Source organism: Rhodnius prolixus, unplaced genomic scaffold (genome assembly GCF_049639745.1).
Source record: "Rhodnius prolixus isolate KJV_2025 unplaced genomic scaffold, Rpr scaffold_4, whole genome shotgun sequence".
Classification (NCBI taxonomy): domain Eukaryota; kingdom Metazoa; phylum Arthropoda; class Insecta; order Hemiptera; family Reduviidae; genus Rhodnius; species Rhodnius prolixus.
The window spans coordinates 42718775-42740982 of record NW_027411614.1 but is presented as its reverse complement, the minus strand read 5'-3'; the positions used below and the strand labels follow the sequence as shown (position 1 = coordinate 42740982).

At 35.0% G+C, this 22208-nt stretch overlaps 1 protein-coding gene across 5 annotated transcripts in view; it reads left to right on the top strand.

Moving 5' to 3' along the window:
* Nucleotides 1-22208, top strand: part of sona (sol narae metalloprotease) — a 115883-nt gene that overhangs the window by 10546 nt on the left and 83129 nt on the right. For 4 of the 5 annotated variants that reach the window (XM_074131180.1, XM_074131184.1, XM_074131182.1 and 1 more), the window contains exon 2: nt 21472-21614. The gene's annotated coding sequence lies outside the window, so the exon portion shown is untranslated. Of the gene's footprint in view, nt 1-6475; nt 6632-21471; nt 21615-22208 lie in introns of those variants that run through there. The other variant, XM_074131181.1, reaches the window with a different exon arrangement.

The window sequence follows — 22208 nt, the reverse complement described above, 5'->3', positions numbered from 1 at the left end:
ATGTGGGGTAGGATCCACAGTGATGGACATCGCTGATTCCATCTCTAGTAGCACGCATTATCATTTTCTGACATTATCAGAGGTTGATTCACCAGTTTGATGTAATGAATTTATATTCAACTACAGTTTAAAAGCAACGATAATTGAATAATCTACTCACTGCGCATGCCCCTAAATAATAAATGGGACTTCACACTTACGAAAATTACTTCAAGAAAATAAAAGCGCACATAAAGAACACATAACTAATATAGACATACGTAATCAGAAAATACTAATAATAATCGATGAGGGTGTGTTACGTAGTAACATATAAAATTACTAAACCTCCAGCCAAAAGTGCCGGCAAACTACAAGAATGCCAAAACTCATTTAAATTTTATGTAGGCATTTATATTTCGTCATTCGGTGGAGAGAACAAATAACAATAAAAACAGGCAAGTCACGACATGATCATTTTCTATTTAGATATATTGTTTTAATTTAGCTGGAACAATATTTTTAAAAACTGTTCTTATAGTTCACACAAGTTTTTATAACAGGAAATTTAATACTCTAATGGCTATTGTAATGTTGTCGGCATTCCTTTTGGAAAGAGATCCAAAGATGGGAATGTTCCCTATTTTATTGCCCGGCTATTGGAATTAATATTTACATATTAAGTTGTAAGGAAAGTTTTATGGCTTGCAGAGAGTGTGCAACTTAATTTATGCAACTTCGATTTTATCGTAAAATAGGTAACATTAGCATCTGTACATCTTTACCAAAGATTTTAATCACATCACTGTAAAAATTGGGTCCACAAAGTATCCAAGAGACAAAATCCGGTTTTCAGGGCTCTCCATTTTTTTTTTTTTTTTTTTTTATAGGCAACTGGGCGGAAGTTGTCAATTAATAGATTCAGATCCGTTTTTGTTGACCAATGCCGGATGTTGTCGCCATAATTCCCGGAACATTTCATCGATCCCTTTGACAATAACTCTAGTTAAACCGATTTCAAAAATGTATAGTGTATGACACTAACCAGTTGGACTTATTATAACGTAACCCACATTTTTTATTATATGGGTTTGGGTCTTTGGTGAATATTTGGGGGAACTCAGCCCTGCCCAATCCACTGTCTGTTTGAATCCCCAATTTTATCATTTGTATAAAAGTTCGATTTATTTAAAGTGGCTATTAACGTTTCAAATTTCGTGATGTATAATTGTGATAACTAAAGTTGAAAGCTAACGATATATACTCGTATTTCCTACAGCTGATTTTTAAAACTTAATGACCCAGATACTCTAAGACTCTATGGGGGGCTGTCTATTCTTGAAAGATTCTATTTACATTAGATATCGCTTGATGACGACATTAGATTAGATTAGATTGGACTAGGGCGGCCTCAGGGCCTACGCCACTGCGACCCCTTTGGGTCTATTGTGGCTCCCCTAACTTTAAAGCTCACCCTCCAGACCTGTCCTTTTAATTAGACTCTTAATGCTGGAGAGCGACTCTTGGGTAAAGCTCACAGGCCTTGGTTTTTCCTCCCCGAGAAGTAACATCCTTAGCCAAACAAGCCCCTCACACTGGCACAATACGTGCAGTGCTGTTTCCTCCTCTTCCTGACAGAATGACGACATTAGAAAACTCTCCTAATTTTAATGATAACCGTAAAGTTTAAAATTCCATAAAATATTCCAGTATAGCGACAAACAACTTATTATGAACTTCCGACATTTAAATGCTATTTAAAAATTCCGGAAATGAAAGAAACTAGAATGTTTTACTTAAATTTATATGAACGGCAGTGATATTTACAAATTCTTTCACTTCTTACCCATTTTCTGGCAAAAATATTATATTTAAAAAAAAAACAAATTAACTGCAGATTATGTAAGCGAGAACGAGGCAAGCCCAGCAGCTTTCATTTAAGAACTTGTCCAAAAGTGGTGAACTTAAATCGGTCGTCGTCCTGCCTTGATTTGTCCCGACTGTGTACAGTTTTTTTTTATACTTAACTTATAATACTTCCCTATTTCTTCAAATACTACCTTAAAATATTATTAATAATAATAAAATACTAACTTAGTGTTCTAGTATTATAGTATAAAAAGTAGTTTTTTGTTTTTTAATTAATAAACCACAAGTATTAATTGATACATTTTTCCGTTAGTAATTTGTTATATATTATTTTGGGAATTTTTTTGTTTAATTCCGCTACCGTCAGCTTATCAAAAAATTATTGATTGATTATTGATTATTTCTCTTGAAATATAAATTTAATTAATTTAAAAAAAAATTAAGGTTGTCCAGTTACTAAAACCTTTTCTAATTTGTTGAAATCATTTTGTTTAACTTTAATCTTTCTTTTTTTTGTAAATATGCACACTTACAATGACCAACTGGCACATAAAATCTCCTGTGATAACTCAATTTATGGTTTTGTTAAAAGCGGAAATGCCGAGTCGAATTTTTTTTTGGGCGGGCGCGCAAATTTCCATAAAAAAGTCTTGTATTTTTGTTAATCAATGAGTGAACTGATTGCTAATCTTTTCGTTTCATTATGACTACGCATTATCGAAAGATTAATTACTTTGTGCTCACTTTTTCATTAATTAATTAAAATGTTTGTTGCTAATTATTGGGAAGAGTTAGACTCTACTCTGAAATACCACCAATTTACGGGAAACGTGCTGTTCGGATCGGCTTCCGTAATTTTCTAAATTTGAACTTACAAAAACAAGTATTGTGAGTGCTCCTACTAGGAGTGAATGCTTCAGGACATTGAAACTATCTCAAACTTTATTATTTCCATGCCACAACACAATGGTAGCTGTTTCACTCTGCCCTGAATCAGAATATAAAGAATAAATAATAATAAAGTTACTATTTATTTTACGAATAAATCTGCTGACTAATCCAGAGCCCGCCAGTGTACTGTAACATTAGGTACTACACCTAATACATAACTCAATTAGGAAATGATGCTGCTCTATCGACCATCTGTATAGTTTTCCTTGCTGCCTTATATTCACCGAATTCATTTCACCGATACTAATTGTATGTCAGTTTTGTTTATATTCTAGTAGTTTTATTTTATAAAGATCTGTAGATTCTTATCTGTAGATAAGTCTATAATTAGAATACGCTCCAACTGCGAGTGTTTTACCTTAAGCGTCCCTCCTAAAGGCAGCGAATGGATCACGAGGAAATCGTTAAGGGTCGTTTTCGAGTAAAAAGGTACATCCAGTTTCCGGCATTTTGTTCATTTCTGATACAGAGTTCAACCCAGACCATTTCCTTTAAAAAAAAAAAATCACTTCAGGGAACTTTAAAATATTGATTTCCCTCTGAAAACCTCAAAGTCGAAAAACTTGTCGTATGGAGCTCTCTTTAGTAGACGTGAAAGAAAGACTATCAATAGTTCATCAGGAATAGGAGCTTTCATTAGGAAAACATGAATTAAGGTGAATCGAGGACCCGTGAGAGGGTATACAACAAGTGGCCTTAAAGAAATTAATATAAACTATAGCTGGAACTGATTGCCAGAAATATTGTTACTGTAATGTAACATAATTTCAATTTGATATCGCTAGTTATTAATAAACAAATTGGGGCTAGAAATTATTCTGTTATTATTTGGCATAGCTTTACGATTTGTATTTACAATTTTTTAGATATACTACGTTAACCTTGACAGTTGAAAGTGGTAAAGAGTTCAAGGGAATAGGTTGGGTCGCGGTGCGCTACTAGCCTCATTATGCTGGAAATATTAAATAGAAGTTTGTTCAATCTACTCAAGTTGTTGTAGATAATAAGCAAAACGGATAATGGAGTATAGATATGCAAATATGATTGACTATTGTAGACGTGGCTATGAATAGATTATCTAACTAGAGAAGACAATATAATGTAGAAAAGAAAAGTCTGATGTTGTTGAAGATCTTTTGTAACCCGTTGTACAATGGCCCCGCCTAATGAGGTGAACGCATTCACAGTTACAGTCCTCCACCTACGCCAAGGACGTCAGCCGGTCACCGTGGCGACCTAAATCTCCCTGCAATGCACTCACTCGTTGCTCTTGTTAGTTTTACTATTCACTTTTTATAAATAAAAACATTTTTAACGATAGGAATTTACAGTATGAAGGGCGGGCCAACTTACTGGCGTGAGATAAGGACAATGACTTACTGATCTTCTCTCATTTCTCCCTAGGAGGAAGAAGGTTAGGCATACATCAGGAAACTCCTGTGGATAGCCCAGTATAACGACACACACAAACTGATGATGCCCACAACGCTTACACAATGTGCATAGTTAGATGTGTGTTAGTGAACTATTTGGGCTTAGTATACCCACACCCCTACTCTAAATGAGCCCAATCCAAGGGTGGATAGCACAGAGTTACTCACGTTAAGAATATAGCCTCTGAGCTTGGAAAGACTTTGTGAAGTTACCCAAGAAAGTACGTAAATCCTCTTTTGGGATGGAGCGGATTGTTGTTAAGTCACTCTTCCTGCGCCTTTCTTACAGAGTATGGATAGTAAGTAAAGTAATCGCCTATTTTTTTTCAGGCGGGGCTTAACGTCCAACTACCAATTAGGTGTCGTGGACGGAGGCGACTAGCAAACATACTTTACTGTAAATTTCTCATATTAACCATTAAATAAAATCCAAGGCCTAAACCGGGGAATCGAACTCAGTACCACAATACGTACATATTAGCTTCGCAGGTCTCGCCTCTAACCGCTCGGCTACCGTGGCGCCCACAGAGTTTGGATAGTATGTATCTGGATGAAGCAGATACATTACCCTCCTTTTGGTGCCTCGGAGTGTTGGTGCATAAAAAGATGGGTTCTGTAAAAGGGTACGATAAGCTGTGCTTCGCTAAACCCGAATGGCAATTATTAAGAATCTGGATTGATAATGGTTATTCCGAAATTCTGAAAAAATCTATTTACAGGAAGGCGATAAACTGTGGCTAATGCGGGCAAACAGGAGCCTGAAATTTCTAACAATAAAAAGAAAAGCATTCGAGACATTGGCATACTGTAGCTGGAGAACTGGTTTAGGGAAAAACTTGCAGGAGTAGAGGGGATGCCCTAAATGAAGCTAATCTACCACCAAGTGGTTCATTTAATAAACCTCTCTCTGCTTCAACACATACGAGGAAAGTTAGAGCATTCGAGGTCAACATTTTTTCGGGACTTTTCGGAAGCCCGAAAACTGTGGTATACCTGTTGAAAGCTCCATTCTTCCGGAATGTGACACAATAATACTTTAAATGTTAACCATTTCTCGTGTGAGCCATTTAATTACAACCCCCATTAAAAAATAAAAATATAAATACTATCACTTCCTATTCGTGATAAAAATGTTTCCGCATAATTTTTGTTTTTTAACCATCATAAAAATGTATATCATCATATATCATAAACAGTTTGGTGTAATACAGATCTACAGAGGCGTAACGTTTCTTTCGTGGCCTTAATACACTGACTTGACATTGTTATTCAAAATGGAGCATCATGATTACTTTTGTTCTCTAAAGTATGCAAACAAAAAAAAATGTATGCTATATAAAACTTTTGTGTCAAGAATTTTCAACTATTCGAGTGGTAGCAGCGTCTTTATAGTTCACTTCCGGTGATGAACGGTGTCGTCTAATACGAGTGAATTCTGTCAAGGGGCTGCGAGTGTACTGAGAATACCTTATAGACCTTACAAATTGAGGAGCTTTGGACCATTCATATGATTTCCTGTTAATGTTAGATTTTCATTCAACTTAAAATTATATCCGTTTATTCTATTCGCCATAGAACGAACTAATTTTTTTTCAAATTCACAAGTCTGCAGGATCACCACGCAGTACTTTCCTCTTGCGATAAAGAACATTGTCGCGCGTTACTATTGTAATAATCAGATTCCTAAATAGATCGAAGGAGGAGGAGTGTTACAGTTAGAAAAGCAATTTACATTCACAATGCACATTCCAAGACAGACTCCCGGCTAGCCTAGCTTGGGGAAAACTGTAAAATACAATTACATAATCTGTTACCAGCAGTGTTACCCTCACCTAGCTGCCAACACACATGGAAATATTATAGCAATAAGTTTTTGAAATAGAAAAAATAAACGAATTGAAAACAAAACGAGAAAAAAAACTAGCAATAAACCGGTTCACCTTATTCACATATCTCCTCCTAGCTCCGTGGATAACTTAGATTATAACGGGGAGGGCGAACAAAAATACTCTTACGGCTCGCCGTCCGTATCTGTAAAGTTTGACGAACAATTACTCTGTTGTAGTGGATTTTTCATTCATATGAGTTCAGTATGTCTGTATGTATTTAAAGACCTCATCATTGCAAGCCACGGCTAGCTTTGATTGGCTGTTATTATTATTATTCCTGTAAATGGAGGTCATATGAAAGGTTTCCATGGAAACGTGATAAGAATAATGAATATTAATAGTTTAAAAAATAAAATATAAAGTTTTATTGCGTGTCCACATCTAGATAGAAGATGCTGCAATGTGTTTTTCTTTTATCTCACTGATTGCTTACTTTAATGAGTTTGGATGGGCAACAAAGACTACTTATCAACCTCGACAGAAAGATCGATTATGATTTAAGGAAGTATGGTAATAATTTCAAATAATTATTGCGTATTAAGTGGAGGGGGGAACTGGAAGATCGTTTTTTTATTGGATTTAATTGGAAATTGTGGATCATTGAGATTATATTCAATCTACCGTTACTTTTTGGAGAGATCTTAGTTTTTTTATTCGCTGATTTTAATGGAGCAACGTTAATTTACTAAACTATACAGAGTGAACCAGTAAGTAATATTGTCCATAGGCCTACTGTATGTAGTACATCTAAAGTGGAGATCAATGAAATTGACTACTGGTCCATCTAAAAGAGTTTTCAATAATTAAACCACTTGATAAACTAACACTGCTGTATGCTCGTGATCACGTTTTCTTGTAAAACAAACGTAATTTCTCATATGAAAATAAAAGGAATCCTGGAAAATTATATACAGTTTGAAAGCCCATTAAACAAGGAAACTTTTATAAAAAGTGCCAGCATCTAGGTCTGATAATGATCACGTAAGGGCCTAATGAGTTTTCTTAAAAATTTCGATTACCTTTATTTTTCCAGTATCCAGGAGGAAGATTGAGGCTGTTTGGAGAATAATTAATGCTTCAAAATGGTATCAATTTTTAAAAAATTTATCTGTCTTTCTAACCGTGTCATCAAAATCGAATTCGGACTAAAACTTTCTGAGTAATAACATTTTTATAGCAAAAAATTAATGATTTTAGAAAAAAAATTAAAAGTGACGTCACACAAGAACAGTGGAAAATATGGAGTTGGCCAATACGTCATTGAACTACACACAGTAGGCCTATGGACATTACTTACTGGTTCACCCTGTATACACTTTGTTGTTTTTGGATTTAACTGCTTTTTATGGATGCATTTTATTTCCAAATTTGAATTAATATTAAAACAATCCTCGATGGTGTTCCAGCCTATCAAGTTCTCTGAAGGAAAACCAAAAAAAGACAGGACAGTGGGCTCTGTAATTACACCAAAAGTACAGAGCCCACTACGAGAGAGTTAAAATGAATTTTAACCTTTTCCTTACAACAATTTCCAAATTAATAACCTATACACAGTATTCTAATTTGGGATTCCAAATATAATACTTAACTCTTAACTCAAGTTATACAGTAAGCAAAATCTTAGATAAATAATGAAAAGAAGCCCAGACGGAAGTCTATCGTAAAAAAAAATATTTAAATAAAATTACTACAGATCTGCATGTGATCGCCGAATATGTTTGTTTGGTTAAGTTAGTAAGAAAGCAAAAAAAATGGAAAATTAATTTACCAGATTGTTCCCAGAGAGTTGTTAGGAACAGATCGCTAGCGGAAGTTCCTCTGTGTTCAGCAATGTTCCCAGTAATTTTGATTAAGAATGTAAGTGAAAGTTTCAAGGAATATATTCGGAAATCATTAATCCATTTTTTTTGTTATTCTTCCCTTCATTAGTCATTAAAAAGAAAAAACGGGAATTTAGATCGGAATCAAACTTCACCATTCATACCCTTCTCTTAATTACAAAATGTATTATTAATCAATTATTGTTTTCAATAATTTTACATAAAATTGAAATATTTTTATTCTTTCCTTAACTATAAGAATTCTGTGAGATGTACCAAGAAACATATCCACTCCTAATTAGCTTGATTTCACATCATGGAAGGGCTAGTAAAGGGAGAACCTAGGAGATTACTTGAAAATAGAATTTACCCCTATTTGGCTAAATATACGAATATTTAGCGGTGCAGATTGGTAGATCTAATTCGGTTTAATGTCATCCGATTTAATATTTAAAAAATAAAGGGTTGTGTTCTGTTGAAAGCCCTTTACTGGAACGCGTTTTCCTTCCAAGTACAAGAAATGGTTACTCATCTATTATCATGAAAAGTATAGATCTGTATAGATGCAAGGCACGGTTATTTACCGAGGTAAAGGCACGACGAAGATACCTCACTGGAATGAAACCACAAGACTCCATTTAAGGCACCTTAAAAGATAACTTAGATAATGGGGCACGGGTGTGTGTAAGAGAGAGAGAGGGTGGGGGAGAGAGAGATATCCTTATCTCTCCTTAAAGTTGCCTGCGTCACATTAAACCCAAACTACTGCACACAGCAATTACTTCAGCTGAGTGCTGCAGGTGACCAAATAATGTTGATTCCGATCATTGGGATATCCACAAAGAAGAAAAGATCCCAGAAGAAGAGTCTAGCTAGCTAAGCCTTGAAGGGAACACTTATCCTATCAGATCCTTTTATACACAGCGCAATTAAAATGAATTACTTTTCATATTAATTTCCTATTTTAATTACTTAAATCACTTTAGAATTGACCTAATAGGTAGTTAGACGTTACGCCCCGCCTGAAAAAAAATAGGCGATTACTTTACTTTTACTTTTTACTTTAGAATTGGAAAAAATTGATTATGTAGGTGGATTCCATTTTTTCCCCTAGAGACGGCGAATGAACTGTGGTCTTGGACCCAATCATAATCTTGATTTAATGTCTTAAAAAATAAATAAAATAACAAGGAATTAAATTCACTTACCGGTCCTGATCAAATAGCTCGACGTAAAGCTCTCCTGAAACAACACAAAAAGGAAGCTATTGTAGTAACTTAGTCACTTTCAGCTGCTGAAATCTATGCCAAACATTATTAATACTACCATGATCACTTATCTATACTAAGTTTTAACTCTATCAGCACTTAATTTTGTCTAGACCAATAACATTATTAGTAACAATTTCAGCATATAAGGAAAATTCGGCAATTAGCTTTAATCAGGAAGTGTTAAACGCTAGAATTTCCGGTGGTAGGGAAAGTTATTATTTTCGGTTTTCATTTATCGATTAAAATAAATCATGCCCCTTGAACACTGAAAAAGGTTTTTGACAAAATTGGCTGTATGGTGAAGAAATTCGAATAAGGGTACTTCTGAGGAGAGATCGATCGTTCCTATTACAATATTAGTAAGAGTAAAGGTATTTCAAATATGGGGAAAAAAATCGAATACCTTTATTTCATTTCTCGAAAACCGCTGCGCATAAATTCCCTTTAAACTTGTTGGTACACCATTTTGTGCAACCATTTACAAGTAAAACATTTTATTTGAAAGATTTCTCCCATAAAAATCAATTTAAGCGGCCTTCTTAGTAAGGCGGTAAAGTTAGGCAATCCAGTAACATGTCTTTTAAGGATATTCTACAGTCCTTATATCTGTAAGAATGTTTATGGTATGAAAGAATTTGAGTCCACCGGAAATGCGCCTGCAAGTGCAGCTTTTTCGTGTTCCCCCCTTAAAATTTTTTATGCACTTGCCAAAGTTCGATTCTTTTAAACTTGCACGTAAAGTATGTTAAAGATTGGAGTTTCGTTTGTGACTTGTTCAGCCAATGCTGATTTTAGAGCAATTCTATGGGTGCAGTGACTTCAACTCCTGTAACAGTATTATTTTATTCCAGAATTCTTCCAGAATATTCCTCAAGAATAATTTAATTATGCAAATTAAGTTGTATTCTTTCACAATAGGTTTTTAAATTATTCTTTTCGCAACACAATTAAGGTAATCTATTTAATGGGCAGAGATTTTTATTCTTTTTTTTAAAACTCTTAAATAGAATTAATTATTGATATATTATTAGTTATTGATCCTAGCTGACGAGAAACAACGATAAGCAGGCGCAGTTGACAATTTGAAAAATGTCTTGCATGTTTTAAGGTGTTACTTAATTTATTCTGACAAACTTGCTTCGAAGTCACTTACAGTGACATCAGTCTTTCTTAAACATAAGTATTGGTATCAAAACTTTTCAACTATCTAGTACAGGGGTCCCCAAACTACGGCCCGCGGGCCAAATGCGGCCCCGTGAGGACATTTATCTGGTCCCCACCGCCCTTCCGGAAGGGGCATCTCTTTCATTGGTGGTCAGTGAGAGGAGCACTATACGAGGGTCGTTTGAAAAGTCCGTGCAAAGTCAAAGAGATAGCACCACTGGCGCGTATCGAGGTTATGTTTAGTTAGTAGCATCTCTTGGGAGAACACACTCCAAGTTTCAGCCAGATCGGTCTATTTCTTTGTGTTTGGCATTCGTTTGAATCGAGGAAGTCGAGTGATTTTCAAAAAATGGACGAAAAAGAATTTCGTGTGTTGATTAAACACTACTTTATGAAAGGCAAAACGCCTCAGGAGACTAAAGAGAAGCTTGATAAACATTATGGTGACTCTGCACCTTCGATTTATAGTTTATAAATCACCATATGGGCACAAGTGACGCTGAACGTTCTGGACGCCCTGTTGAGGTTACTACTCCAGAAATCATTGATAAAATCCATGATATGGTGAGGGATGACAGGAGAGTGAAGGTGCGTGAGATTGCTAGTGCTGTGGGCATCTCGAATGAACGGGTACATAATATTTTGCATCAACATTTGGACATGACAAAGCTATCCGCAAGATAGGTGCCGCGATTGCTCACGCTTGACCAAAAACGAAATCGTGTGAAGTGTTGCAAGGACGGTTTGCAGCTGTTCCAGAAGAATCCGCAGGACTTTAAGCGTCGTTTCGTCACTGTGGATGAAACATGGATACATCACTACATTCCTGAGACCAAAGAACAATCTAAACAATGGGTTACCAAGGAGGAATCTGCGCCAAAAAAGGCGAAGACCGTTCCTTCAGCCGGAAAGATTATGGCGACTGTCTTTTGGGATTCGCAAGGAATAATCCTCATCGACTATCTGGAAAAGGGTAAAACTATTACAGGTGCATATTATTCATCGTTATTGGACCGTTTGAAAACCGAGCTGCAAGAAAAACGCCCACGATTGGCCCACAAAAAAGTCCTTTTCCATCACGACAACGCACCAGCTCACACCTCAGCAGTTGTGGTCGCAAAATTAATGGAAATAGGGTTCCAACTCGTTTCACATCGCCCCTATTCTCCAGACTTGGCTCCCTCGGACTACTATTTGTTCCCCAATATGAAGAAATGGCTGGCGGGAAAAAGATTTTATTCAAACGAGGAGGTGATTGCAGAAACGAATGGCTATTTTTCAGACTTGGACAAATCCTATTATTCGGAAGGGATCAACAAACTAGAGCAGCGTTGTACGAAGTGTATAAGCCTAAAAGGAGACTATGTTGAAAAATAAAAAAGGTTTACCCCAAAAAATTAAGTAGTTTTTATTTTTGCACGGACTTTTCAAACGACCCTCGTATGTGGTGGTGCCGCAAAGCACTGCGTCGCTCATGTACAGTACTACTTCCGATGCCGCGGGACGGACGCGTCACGGCTCCGAAAACAGTGTAAAATAACAGCCAGAAGTAGGAAGAAAGGCAAAGCACTATAACTAAACCGGACATTGACCATCTCATTAGCCAAAAGCAGGCCCTTAGTTCCCACAGAAATACTGGGCAGTTTGTTGATTTAAATTTACTTGTTCCTTTATTTGGAATATTCTATTTGTTCTCGTTTTGTTTTTTTTTTTTTTACTTTAAAATAGTTTGTTTTATAGTCCGGCCTTCCAACGGTTTGAGGGACAGTGAACTGGCCCCCTGGGTAAAAAGTTTGGGGGCCCCTGATCTAGTAGAATCTACAGCATAAAAATCATCGTCAGATATAAAACAAACGAATTATGAATGAACAAAGAATTGTTATAATAATAAAAAAACAAATAGCAATGTGAATAAATGTTTAGAGTTAGTCAGAATAAAAGACAATAATATTTATAGTAAAATAGGGCAAAAAACATATTACTTAATACACCTTATCGCTTATAAAATAATAGAATATTCATTTAATATAACAAACGGGCAGGTAGTATGTGAACGGCCAGCAATAGGTGAACATGGCGTATTATTGTGTTATTTAGGTATAATTTTTGATGGTTCGCTTTGTTTCATTCTTATTTATACATTATTTTTTTCTTGCAACCTCCGCTTACTTAGTAAAATGAAATTATTGTGAATGCGTCAAATTTTCTGTCTGTTCCGGAAGTACCAGAAGATTCTGAGCTTTCATGTAATGTCCTCTAGTCCAGAAAAAGCTCTAATCAACATATATATATATCGTAATTAATTAAAGCGCGACAACATTTAGTCACTGACATCCGGAGCGTTACAGAGAGTCAAAAAGTGATTGGAGTCTCCTTCTCCACCTTTCCACGGAATATTCAAGTGCCATCGCGTTCCAGTTCCAGCTTCTTCAGATGCTCTCTGTTGCCAACAGGTGGCCTAAGCAGAATCTGTAAGCTTGACGAATTTATTTTCACTCACACTCTGTTGCACGGCAAATTTTTATTTTTTTAAATTTCTTACATTGGTTTGAAATTGCTTTTGAGAAATGCTCTTTGTATTGATAGATCGATTATCGTGACCCGTTACCATCTAATCGCAGTTACTCACTAATCAACGGGAAGTTCAACAAATTATTCAGTAAAAATTCCAATTCTAAAGAAAATTCTAGAGAACATTGTGCGAGAGTAGAATGTCAGTTATTACCAGAATATATTACAATGTCAGTAGATATATCAGATCTAATTATCCCGTAAGGAGAAGGGGCAATCTAGGGAGTGCTTGTCAAGGTATACGGGATTCCTGCTACAGTTTTTACTATTATTATAATTATTATTATTGTTGTCGTTGTAACCAAGGATTTATTATTTACTTTTATTATAACTGATATTTATTTTTTTATATACTTTATTTGAATTCGGAAATTAAATGACATAATATTTGATTATGCACACCTGTGCAATCTAATATCTATCATCAAATACCTATTTGATGATAGATATTAATTCTATCCGTTACAATATATTATTTCTTGTAACCGTTCTGTGATACTGATCGGGTTGCAAATTTTCGTTTGGTTTACGAAGTTTCTGTCTCACTTAACATTGTGTGGCTGTGTTTGGTTTTGTGAAAGAAAATATATCGGGAAGTTCGAAAGTTATTTTTCCATTTAGTTTACTAAATCTACATCCGGTTTGAAGGTTTTGTTTTTTAACGAAAAATTTATTCCATATTAGAATTAAATAATAAAGGGGAAGGAAGTGGTAAGGATGTTCACGCCTCCGAAGTTTCAAAGAGTTGAAACGTTAAATTTTCATTGGATGTAGTATGTTGACCGGCTAGGCATTTTCGTTTTGCATCCCTCCAAATTATAGATTTGTTAATAATACATAATTCATAATATTTCAAAATATATAATACGTTGGCGCAATCAAATCTTGTAGAAGGGTAAAGGATTCACAATTGCAACCAGCCTCAATCTAATGGAGGATTCATCAAAAGCAATTATTTCAATACTTTTACTACAAAACTGGCAATCTTAACGTCTTAATTAGCGATCAAGGGTCATGATTGTAGGCGGGTTATAATTAAATATACAAACCTACATATCTGCAAATTCAGCCTTCATACGAGACAAAGTTCAAGGTCTCAGTATTTGGGACAGAACATACAACCTCTGTTTAAGATCATAGGTATAAATACCGCAAGGCCAATCTTGAAAATCGAACCCAATAGTAGCCAGCACATCACGTCTGAGTTTACACCCGCGCCATTGAGCTAACTATCCCAACTAATAACCACCGAATTATTTGGATAATTTCACAAGAGTTGGAAGAGGTTGGAGGAGGAGGTAGTCGAATTTTGTAACAATTCACGAGAAAACGCCTCAAATGTTAAATTTAGTTAAGAAAAACAGGAACTTCGAAATCTAATTTCCCCCCATTAGCCACTACTTTAAAAGGGAAATGATCTATCAATTAAAGGGGAAATTATAGTAGTTGATAATTCGCACTTCTGGAAACTTCTACTCTTTCCAAGAATGGAAATCTAGCAAGCCTAAATTACATCATCTCCCTACTGACGTCAGATAAGACCACTCATCCAAAGAAAATCGCTCCAAGTTAAGGATATCTGATAATTTTCAAAAACTGTAAAGCTTCTAAAAACAATATTTCTCTGCAAAGACTTGGAATTATAGCTAACTGGGTTACTGAACGTTAAAGAGTATAATTTGTCTCTTTTATCCCTTTGATAACCACCCAAGACTTAGCGAACCTTCTTAGAGCATCACAGTTCCTCGTAGAAAGGGTTTTTTTTTGTTAAGAAACTGCTCCAACTCCACACAGAGTTAGGCAATTGCCAGCAATGTCCAAGCATTTCCAGGTGTTTTCCGTGATTTTCAGAGCTGTTCCGTGATTTTAGAGAAAAGTGATACTGAACGGAGTTTGAACGCTGAAGAATACTGAACTCTGATTGTAAGTGTAAAGGGGTGGGGCATGGTCATGGCTGCTGGGACCCATTTATTCCTTTAAATTAAAGAAACCAGTTTTACTACTTAGTGAATTTAAGGGTCACGTTAAGGAAGACAGTTAATTTTATAAATTAATTTCGTTTTTAGTAGCCTACAGTGAGTGAAGTTTAATGGAAAATATGAAACACTTCCTCTTCATGCGAGCAGTGGGAAAAAGAAAAAAAAATAATGCTACGAATTTCCCAAATATAAAAAGAAACCAAAAGGAAATAGTTACGTTACACTATCATACGAACATGTTCCTGTACACGCACAGACAAACAGATATGTTAAAAAAAAAGAACTTGCCAACTAGGCTATATGACAGAGGAGGCGGTTACCTCTTTATGGGCGGATAGTTAGCACATCTTAGGACATGGATGCCCAAAAAGCCACTATATGTTGTGTTATTATTAACACTTTAAGCAAAAAACAAAATAGTTACCTAACTCCCACAAAATAAACTTAGAAGTTACCAAACTGTGAATGCGGTTATTTTAGTCTTTTTTTATTTTTTGTTTTTACTGCGTTTTCTTGTCCATTTCTAAAAAAAATATTTTGGCTAATATTACGCAATTATTCTTACATAAAACAATATTTAGTAATCAAAATCTAAATATTATTTAACTAAATATAATAAAAATGTAGTGAAGAAACAGCCTGGTTTGTGTTAAAACCACTAATTTTGTATCGAAACTATATTATAGGTATATTCAATAAAGAGAGATAAAGATATCAACCTTCTCTCTCTTTCTTGGCCTTATCTAGGAGGGATGATAAGCCCAGTTTCCAAATTACGAATTATAGAAAGATTTTTCATCCATTATTAGAGTAACTCTTTCATTTTTTTTATATGAATGAAGCACTAGTCCATTTATAAACAAAATATTTAAGTCATAAAACATAAATTTGGCATCTCTTTTGGCAACTCCCTTTATTAGCCAATTTCTGGCTTGTTCAAAACGAAATGGGTCCAGCTGTGCTCTCCAGTATCAAATGATTTCAACCTCTGCTATTTATTAAAGCCTCTGTCAGCACTCCGAATCATGAAGAATTGTGGTGGGAATCAGAAAATTAGATAAAAAAGTCAAACGATTGTCTCTTACAAAAATCTCATTTTCTTACAACTTCTAAATGTATGCGTGTTTACTTTCTAACACGATGCAATATGCAAAACATTGCCCGGAAATTAAACTATATAAGGAAGCGCGCTCGAACTGTCCTAAAAAGAACTTCTTGGAAAAATGATCAAATAAAAGTTCTTCTAGATCTAGTGTACGTAACCTGCATGAGATGTTTCAAAGAATATCGTGAAGCCATGTTTTAAGAAATTCTTAAAAACGTTGTAAACCAATTCAGTGAAGTGTTATTCACACTTCTACAGTTATACAAAGTCGATCCTGCCATCCAGTCAGATGTTATCATTACAAGCTCTCCATTAAACTTTAAACTAGTCCGTGCGCAAAGCACCAAGATAAGGATTATAATTCTTATTATCCTCTAGTTTTGTTTTAATAGGGTATAACAGCGAAGAATTGCGACCTCTCAAGATCTGTGTATTGGTACCATGTGACTCTCCCACTCTCTCTACAGCATCCCCTTTGCGAGTAAGATTCCAAGAAACCACAGCCGAGAGGTTCCAGGGGAGAGTATATCCTTTTCCAGCACCTAGCAACTTCCCAGGTATCAAAATCTTTCCTGGATAATTACATCGCAATAAGTCAAAAGATATATTGGAGTTCCCTCCCATCTCCATCATAGTTTCCTCATGTTCCAGAACTAGCTTTTTTTTTTTGGAAGTCCTATAAGGAAAAACTCGTCACTAGTGGAATTTATTTTCTTTCTGAACGAGACAAGCTTACTCCCTACAGAAGGGTTAAGGCGTTGACCCTCTCATTTCCTTACAAAGCCAAGATGTCCCAATAACCTTCTAATTATCTTAGCCAATACTAACTTTGAACCTCAGTATTCAGCCAAGCTCTTGTGATCCATAAATAGTACAAAATTAATTAGTGTAAACGTGTATTTATCAATTGCAAATACACGAGTGTAATTTGTGTATCGGGCTTCAACATGAAGTCATTTATCTCGCCGCCAATCCCAAGATGTGTTGTCTCGACTAGCAGATCTCTTGATTAAGAAGCATTACAAGAAGAAAACCTCTTTTATTTTTCGCAAAGCATAGCGAACCCTCGAACTTTGGAGCTAATAAGGCCACAATTATTGAATGTCATGTTAGAAGATTAACCCTAGAACGTATTCACGATCTATTGAAAAGTTCAACATCTGACAGCCAAACATTTTTGGGTATCTAAACTACTCGAGAAGATATGGACATTAGATAGCAATTATAAGTGTGAAAGCCAACATCATAATCTCCCCCCAGTTACATGTTTCTTGTATATAGATGTAATATAAAGGGTAAACCGTAATGTGCCGTGCGTATTATGTTAAATATACACAACATGGAGGAGGTTACCATCATGGCTTTCTTCTTTGTCAAATCCTGCATTATACATTTATGCAGTGTGTTCCGTTCAGTGTGAAAGGTGGTGGATTATATGGTGAAAGTGTTGTTTGTTTTCCTACATCCAGAAAGCTATATAACAGAAATGAGAGAGCTAGAGCGATGGAGCTAGAGCGAGAGAGAGAGGATTCATGCACAAACGGGAAGTATTATTTCCGTTTTAGGACATACATTGAGTGTGGGCAGTTCTATCTTTGCATAAAACATCTACATCTACCTGCTATACAACTCCCATTTATACAGATATCAATCATAATTTGCTATGAAATGTCATAAAACCTGTCAATATATCAACTTTTTAAAAAACATCTATATTATATAAACGAATGCTCAATCATTGGCTTTCGCAGTTTTGAATTTTAATTTTATTCAAATAAAAAATTAATTTATAATAATAAATACGAAGAGTAATAAAGGATAAATCATTCTCCTATATGACCTATAATATATCAAAATTGTATCTGGATGCTGTGATGATGAAATGGGCCGGTTGTGTCGGAAGCTGTTACAGCTAATTAACTAACAGATATTAGCATAAAATTAAATTGTGTTACTTCTTTTACGAAACAAAGGGAAATCTGTTGCCCAATTTTTTTCGAAATGAATTTAGATCAGCTGGTTAAAGTAGTATTTAAATTATATCGTTCTAAATAGGCACTGCCTTCTAAAATACTAAGAACAAACCCGGAATTATAGTTATAAAATTTAGAAGAGGAATTTAATATATTTTGAAAATAGCTTCGGTAGCATTTTAAAGCTCTTAAATCAGACAGAAATATTTGGAGAAATGAAGATTTGCCAAAATAGGCAATCAGTGAAAGGCAAGGTGTTATAGGGATAACGCCTAAGTAGGCTGGCTACAATTATCTCAGGCGGTAATACAGAATATTAAATAGCGTGGTCTTTTTAAGGTTGGTGTGTGAAGACTTATAAATACTGACGAGAACTGGTAGCATGCACAAGGTCTTTCTTGTCTATGGAGGCCACCACTTCTACTAAATAAAAAGGCAAAGTGACGGTAGATCGCTAGCTTCCGGATTGCTAACTTTCCTGCCTAGTCCTATAGGAGTGGCCAATGAAAATCCTGAATTTTTTGTAACTTTTGAGCCAGAGTGATGTTCACACGCCAATTTATGAAAAAACCACTTTTGAGATTGGCCGAGAAACCCAAAATGGATGTTCCTGATGAAAGAAAAGTCACCAATGGAAATCAGCATGAACGCAGTACTGCTCCTTAAGAGGAGGAAGGTGTAACTGAAAGTTAAAAGCTCTGGAGTAAACACTGATACCGCCATTCCCTGACCACAATTAGTTCACTACTAGCTTGCAAACACCTCTATGCTTACTTACGCAATCTGCATGGACAATACTTGCGACAGTAATAATGAAGTATAAATGATCCTTATATAATATACTAAATCCTAACAATCATACTACTTGACCCTTTAAAACCAAAAATCAGTAAAAATACTAGGCGGAAGAAATAGATATGACCTTTGCATGAACTGTTCAGTTTACGATGGACCAATACACCATTTATGGTTATATAACAATAGGACCACAATATCTGAGTACATTTTATTAGGTACATTACTTGCACCAATAACCAAAATTTCTCACTGAAACTATTACTCAATGGCGTCATTAGCGGTAACTACTGAAACTATTACTCAATGACGTCATTAGCGGTAACTACTGAAACTACTTTATTGTTTAAAACCGTAATAAAAATAATAATGAACAGTATAAAAAGTGTTCCACTTTTATTTTATCGGTTGCTATTAGGTGTTATTAAATCAAGTCGTATTTAAATTCAATCAATTCAATTATTCTGAAATCTTTTCAGCATTAAGTCAAGTTTTAGAGATTGAGCTTCCAAAAATATATTTATCTTCTTTTGATCAAATTCCCGCCGGAAATATTTAACTTTTGAGTATCTATGAAGGCGATAAATTTTTATAAATGAAAATTTGCAAGAAAGTTCAGACATAATAGACATTTTCCTGTCTATCGCCGCCAATATTTTTTGGCTTCTTTCCTTTTTCAAGTCATCCAGTCTCAAAGGCTTTCCTATATTTTTCAACTCCTTAAGTTTAAATCCTCGATACATTCCCGTAATACCAGATCTCGCTCATCCGATCTCTATATTCCCTCTCAACGTACCACATCCTTTGACAAGTCCTTCCTAATACGTGCTACCTCTCTCTGGAACTCCTTACCATCATCTGTCCGCCATGCTCCTACCCTATCTATCTTTAAATCCCGTCTATTCAGTTATCTCCTTTCTATTCAGCTTCCTCCAAAATTCTAATTGTTTTAAATTATTTCCTTAATTTCTGCTGTTATTTTTATTTTCACTTTTTGTAAATACTTATTTATTTATTTATTTTCTGTTTAATCACAGGCCAAACTATTAAGGCCTCTATTTGTACCTGTATTTATTCTTAGGGGACAATTGTCCCAGAATAATAAATTTATTTTCTATTCTATTCTAATATTTCGTTTTGTGGCCGTTCTAGCTTCCGGCGCTAAGAAATCCGTCCACCGAAAGGGCAACATCCATTCATTAAAATTGCAATGTCTAGTTTTCTTTTAACGAAAAAACAACCTCATTTCCGGCGCCAAACTAGCTCATATTATTACTATTATTAGGATCGCTAAAACGCGAGTAACTCGAGCCTCTATGTATTGATACGTTGGTACCTCTTCCAAATGATTTTCAGATGACTATCTACAGAAGCATGTTCAATCATCACCGCCACTATCTCTTTGGATCCGAACATAGGGATCCAGATAACCCTGCCATCCCCTACTTGGTAATATCTTTGAAACAATTGATGGCCATCTTTGAGTCTGTTATCCAAATATTAAAATCTCATACTTCCAATTTGCCCGGCAGATATGACTGAAAGTTAATGTTGAATTCCCACATCTCTTATTGGTCTTATCCAATACGAAAACCAGGATTTTGTCTATCAGCTTTGCTGCTAACCAGCATTTGTTGAGGACTTCCTAAACTGTCTTGTAGATGCACGAACATTAAAAAACTGATTAAACGTAATTATCTGCAGACTCAATCGCCCATCATGGAACTCAGAGATCACGAGAGCCGGAAAAAAAAGAAGGTCGACTACACTTTCAATCCTCTATAACCCAGATCTGCCATTTCCCAATGAAGATCTCACCCTTTTGCTAATTTTTAAGATAAAAAGTAATAATTGGCCATCGTTCTAAACTATTAGTTAATAGCATTAATTGAATGGGGCCGTAGAGTTCAACCTTGGTGAAGATGTAGTTAATTAAAAGAAATACTTTCTAGAGGGAGAGAGAACGTCTGTTAACAGTATGTACCAGTAGAGAGGGGGTCATCTCAAGATTCCAAAGATTACCACTTTGAATGTTTATTAGCTAGACTAGGTAAAGTGGTAATAAAATATTATTGCAACAAATTAATGTTTACATCATTTCAAAAATAACATTTTTAAGTAAAAGGTTATTTGAAATAAAATAAAAAAAAAAAAGCTAAAATAAATAATATGTTGGCAAGAGTGAGGTTATGTTTATAACCATTGGTAAACATTATATTTACCCTTTTATTTGAGATTATTTTCTATTTGAAAAAAACAAAGCAGAAATTAGGTCAACTTAATATTAGTTAGAAGTTAATTTTCATGTTAGACGGTTGGGAAATAATAGCTCACAGCTGGCTGCTGTTACACAAAGAAGTAATGAATCTTGGCTAGATATAGAATTAGATTGAAAACTATTTCTTCTTTGGAACTGTTTTTATTTCTATACCGCTACCGCTTGAAGTGACGTTTCCAATTCTATGACGCAATCGAGAACCAAAGATGCGCACGAATCAATCTATCTAGTGAGGATGTCGTGATTTCTTTGAATGTCGGTCTAAATTACAACCAGATATCTTCACTAACTTTAAATGATATTTTTTACTGTTGCTATTTTTCAATTTTATTACCAGCCAATGTAATAGCCTACTAACTATAAATAGTAATTAAAATATTTTGTATTGTTTCAGCACTCAATTAAGGATGTGTAAAAAGATAAAAGCCCCTTCATGACGGTACCAAAACATGGACACTGGGATATAATCAAAACTAAAAACTATTACCTAAATAGACCACCTTAAACCTACAAATTACCAAACTGATCTCATTACCAGTAAGTAATTTTCTATTATTTATTATTATTAGTGATAATTGCTATCTATCTAATTATTGAATTAATAATTATTGTAATAAAATTATGGGATTGTCGATATTGCAAAAAATATCCAAAATGGTGTCCACAATTTAGTGGAGAGAAAGGTTAACCAGTGCGAGAATTTACTACTTTAGGTGACTGAACACATTAGATATTTTTAACAATTTCTGGTCATGACCTCCAACAGGTTGTCTACATATACAGGGTGATCCATTTAAAACGCACCAATCGCTAATAACTTTTTAGGAAAGCGGAATTTTGAAAAAAACGTACGAAGTAAACTATATGTTTTTTTTTATTTAGTTTTCATATTTTCTACCCCCGATGCTGTATCTTCATTTTTGGTGGCCAAAAACCCGATTGGGGTTCCATAAGGACCACTAGTTTTGACAATGATTATGAAAACTACATAAAAAACTGTGAAAAATGCAAGACTTCTTAACCTATGATTACTGTAAGAATATCTTGCCAGGGTGTTGGTCTAGTGTTGGTAATTCGAATCCCACGTTTGACTACATTTTATTTAAAAAAGTGTTATGATGTATTAAGTAT